At 40.2% G+C, this 5,051-nt stretch overlaps 1 long non-coding RNA gene across 1 annotated transcript; it reads right to left on the bottom strand.

The window, feature by feature from the left end:
- Positions 1-236: 236 nt before the first annotated feature.
- Positions 237-4,986, bottom strand: LOC118691132 (uncharacterized). The gene is made up of 3 exons (XR_004980972.1): positions 4,714-4,986; positions 2,615-2,663; positions 237-312 (listed from the first exon to the last, which is right to left on the bottom strand). It is a non-coding gene; the product is annotated as an uncharacterized LOC118691132 (long non-coding RNA).
- Between the last annotated feature and the right edge of the window lie 65 nt (positions 4,987-5,051).

Raw genomic sequence — 5,051 nt, 5'->3', positions numbered from 1 at the left:
ATCTCAGAATACTCCTGCTTTTAATCAGAGAGAGAGAGAGAGAGACAGGTACCACAAGTATATCAACAAAGGACTGACAATAATACAGGGGAATCTATAACAGAGAGGAACTTTACTGTTTTGAAGAAAGTCTGAGCAGTTGCATTAGAAGGCCAGAGTTACTTAAGATAAAAGAACAACCCAACCCAACAGATGTCTTTAAACTGTCTCATCCAGAAGAAATTTATTTAAATGCTGTTGAACTCAGTTACAAACATCATAACTAAGGGCTTCATATTCTTCAATCATAGTACCCACATGCTAATTTGGGACCTGAAACAAGAAAAAAATACTTATCCTTAAGATGCTATTTTTTACAGCTACAAACCCTCCTTAGTTTGTTTTTATACATAATTACTTTTAATAGCCTTCAAATTAGACATGGACAAAGAGCATAATATTAAAAAATCCCTGCAGTGCTATAAGACTTGTGAAACAATGATTCTGACTCCCATGTCGTTTTCCAGGAAAACAAAGAACTGTGATTCATTCATTCTCATTAATAAATATCCAGATGCTCCTGAAGTAATTCAACATAGATAATCAAAGGATAGGGTCTCAAAGCTGAATGATTTAATTGTCTAAAACATTAAACACAAACCATCTGTTTTAAAACAAGTATTATGTTCAAGGGACTATTTTTTCCAAATAAACTCCCAAAATTGACTGGGAAAAATTTTATGTACTGCTCATTCCCCTTTTAATAGAGAAGATTACATGATCAAGAGAAATGTAAAATTAAAATACAAAGTTTATGGCATTAATCAAAATAGTGATAAAAAAGTCCTAGAGACCTTTGAAGTTTACCTGAAGATGGACATATTTTTGCTGGTGTTTTTTTGCCCTCCTAGCAAAGTTAACATTTGAAAACTTGTCCATGTTTTAGAAGACATCTATTCCCACTTCTGCATTGCAGCATGGACAGCACTGAACAAAACCAGCTTGCAATAATGTGCAACAAAGATATGTGTAAACAAATAATAAACTTGGTGAGAGTAGATAAGGCAGTGAAAAGAAAAAGGCACCTGAAAGGCAACAGAACCAGATAGGACAAATAAAATTAAAAGATGGGATGTCAAAGCTCATTTTACAATCTGTTTTTAAAAACTTTAGTATATAGAAGCTAAGTTTTCCATAAAAGAAGGACTAATGTTAATCTTCAGAGTATTAAATAAATGCAGTTGGAAAAGACAGAGACATCCCACCGTTTCTGTTCCTTAAAAGGATATTTTCTACTACCTCCTCCTCTGCTCCTAGCTTACTCCATGTTTGTACTCATGTGATTTTGATAGTAAAAAACTAACCTTCATAAAAGTATTGTTTTCTGCCAGCTTAGTGAGCAGAACTGCCTTACAGAGGGGGCTGGGCAAGTGCCAGCACCAGTCAAATGCTGAAGGCCGCTGGAGTGGGAAGAGACATGGAGCTAGAAGCAGGGGAAGGTAAATATAGAAAGCTAAATTTAGACCTTTTTCTTTAATTGCATAGCACTTTGGTGCTTATAGTCGCTCTCAAACCTGCTTAAACCACTTCCTGCAGAAATTTGTGTGATAGAAAGATGAAGGTAAAAACAAAGGGCAAACGATCAGTGAATTTGTTTTTGTAAACAAAGTCACTCAGCTTTAGCCAAAGAAAAGAAACAGGTTCACTTACATTTGTGTTTGAACTGATTCTGTTTCCTGAAATACATGGTTGATACTGTTTGTTGTTTGAAATCATTAAGGTTGAAAAACTAACAAAAAATCATGTCTGCTTTTAAGTGCTTATAAAAATTGTCATTTGCTGGGATCTGGCTAAACTCCCAGATTTACTGTCCTGAATAATTTTATGACGCCTGTGAATAACTCCCGTGTCAACAGAATGTACATTTCAAAACAAACATCAAAGTGGTCCCAGGACTCACTCTGTATGGTAGAATTTCTAAGGGAACCAGCGCAAACTATCAAATTCATGGCTGGAAGCAATATTTCCATCATAAGCTCCAAGCTGCAATGAGTACTGCTTACATTTACACAGCACCCCTTCAGTGCTGACCCTTAAGGAGCTCAGTGCATGCTCATTCTTCCATTAATTAAGTGCATGAGCAACACATTCTTGGGGGACTTATGCTGTGAGGATATGCTTAAACTCACCAGAATGACCATGTGAACAAGCACAAAGCTGATGTATAAGGTTTCAAATTCACTCAGATTTAATAGCAATTTTTACCTTGGTTTTGTTTCATGTTCTCAACCCATTTAATGAATATCGCGTGGATTTGGTTTCCCATAATCTGATGCTATTTCAATTTGGTTTGTTCAGGGGTATTTAATTGGTTTATTCTTCAAGCTTTTTGAATTGAATTACATTTTCTAAGATGTATCTAGTGGCAATATTAGTCAGACACAAAAAAGCAGATAGGGCAAAACTCACGGACTTAACCAAACTAAGTCTGACTTTGTTCTCATTAACTGAAGGAGATAAGATCTTAACTTCATTAAATTAATATCAGATAAAACCCTAGTGGAAACAAAATCTTTTTTAGCTGTTTTTTGTCTAGCACTTAGACAATACACACTCCTGTATAAACATAACTTACCAGTGGCCATTTATGGAGCATCAGGGAAGAGCCACACAATTTATGTAATCTGTAACAAGAGAAGAAATAAAGGAGTCCAGACTTACATTTTGCTTCCATAGTAGAATGGAAAAAGTAATTTATAAAATATGAACCTTACCAAAATGAACAAAAATATCTACCTGCATGATTATTCTGAGGTTTGCTTCTGCTCACATGCAAACATTTCAGAAGCATTGTCTAGCCTTATGGTGCTGTCCTAACTTGGATCTCTCATACCAATCTCTGGTGTTTTAAGTTCTCATAATCCAGGTAGTGAACTTCTATTTTGAAACCCTCAAATGGGCACTTTTTCTAATAAATATTTTTCAAAGTTCTAAGGTAAAATGTCATTCTCTATACTTCCAGCATATGCCTAATAATTTGTTTCCTATGCCTTGTCTGTTCTCATATATTTCTTGTTTCTAAAGGCAATTTTATAATTAGCTCACATTTTATGAGTCCATTTTTTCGAGGAGTCAATGCTGTCTACAGTAGATTCAATCATGGGAGAACTTAAAATGCAGCCTACCAACAACTGAAATCAGCTGCACTTTTACATTCACACTCAACCCACCTTTTGATTAACGTGTGAGACTGTTGCAAACACCCATCTACCTGAAAATCCTGCACTACAGAACACAGGGCACCAGCACGTTTGTAGAATCACTAAGCACTATTACCATCTAATGTCTGCTTTCTGGTACATGTTATCTTTGTAACAACAATCAGTTTCATATTGTAAGGATTTGATTATATTCTGGGGATGTCATCTATGTTTTTATCTTCTATCAGTGCTGTATAAGTGGCTTAAAAACAAAGAAGTCGCCTATCAGGGCTGTTAAGCTCCCAGAAGGCAGCAGACTGGTTTTGTTTGTTGCTTTGCAACACTGTCAGTAGCCTCAGCAGGTAATAGATTTAGAATAGCTTGTATTTGACAAAAGCCAAACAAAGAGTTGAGACAGACATAATTAAAGAGCTGAGAAGATCAGGCTCCTGCAAATGAGAGTTTGTTTTGCTATGGTGCTATATATAGTTTAGAAATAAAGTCTAATTATCTTCTTTGTGTGCACTTAAAAAGCAAACTTTTAACAAAAAAAAAATCCATAAACAACTTTCTTAATTCATTTTTATCCAAATACAGTGTAATGAATATCTGGAGATCTAGATGAGTGCAGCAGTTGCTTGGTAGCTTGATTGTGACAACAATCAAGGAAAACAACTCCTTGATAAAACACACAAACTTTGAGAGAAGAAGCAGAATGGAAATCAGAAATGTAAGCCTTGTGGCAATAAAATTGGGCTCCACTATTGCATTTACTAGCACATTTATGGGTATGACAGTGAGTGCATGGTTCACCTTTCCCTTTTCTTTTACAGCCTTTTAATTTTTATTTGCCCCTAAGATTTTTTACCCTCTTGAAAAACGTCATGTCTTACTTATCTGTGTCAGATGACAGATAATAACCGTGGCCCAGGGAAGGGAGCAGTAATTAAATTATTTAGAGTGAAACTACCCTGGCTCCTGAACCCTGTTGTCCTTCCAGGCACTGAACCATCCATCCCTTTGCCTTGCAGGGAGCAGTAAAAAGGCAATGAAAGAACATTAGGAGGGGGCTGCGGCCTGGGGTTCACTGGCTTGGGGTAAAACTATTAATCTGCTAGCGGAAGACAAGAAAGCTTTCATTACATCCCAGATAAATCTGCTGAATGGCCAATTCCTTACTATTATAATCAGGGACCACGGGTCACTTTTAATCACGATTCTGGGCAGTCCATTACTATTTTAACAAAGCCAAATTTTGGGTGTAGTAGCTATGCCTCTCTTGGAGGCTGGAACACACCAATGCTACCGTTCTATTTTCATTTCCATATCCTCTATGACTGGTGCATAGGACCTATGGGTAGAAACCCAAAATATCACCAGATTTTAGGGTTCCCAGCCTCTCAGGCCCCTCAGTCTCGAGCCTGAGGGTCTTCCAGGAGGTGTAACTCATGTGGATGTAACTTTGTGCGGCCCCGGGGCCCTCAGGGAGCGCGGTGCGAGGGCAGGGCCCCCGGCCCGGCTGGCAGTGCCGTACCGTCAGCGCTAGGGCTCCTCTCCATCCTGCCCCCGCGGGGAAGGGGGAGCCTGGTCCCCCGCTCCGGCTGCGGCGGGGGAGGCGGTCGCGGCTCCCCTCACCCACCGGTAGCGGAGGGGCCGACGCGAACTCCGCGGGGCGGGGGGGAGCTCCGGCCCGGCAAACACTTCCCTGCGCACCAGCGGGTGCCGGAGGGTGCCGCGCAACCCCCGCGGGGCCGGTGGGCGGATTTCGGCCGGGGAAGGGCGAGCAGGCGACGAAGGCGGTGACGGAGGCGGCGGGGCCGGGGCGGCGCGGCGGCGATGCCGGCGTGGGGGGGCGGGGTTGAGGGGCCGCCA

This window comes from Molothrus ater, chromosome 12 (genome assembly GCF_012460135.2).
Source record: "Molothrus ater isolate BHLD 08-10-18 breed brown headed cowbird chromosome 12, BPBGC_Mater_1.1, whole genome shotgun sequence".
Taxonomy (NCBI): Eukaryota; Metazoa; Chordata; class Aves; order Passeriformes; family Icteridae; genus Molothrus; species Molothrus ater.
The sequence above is the reverse complement of the archived record's forward strand: the minus strand, read 5'-3'. Positions and strand labels throughout refer to the sequence as shown.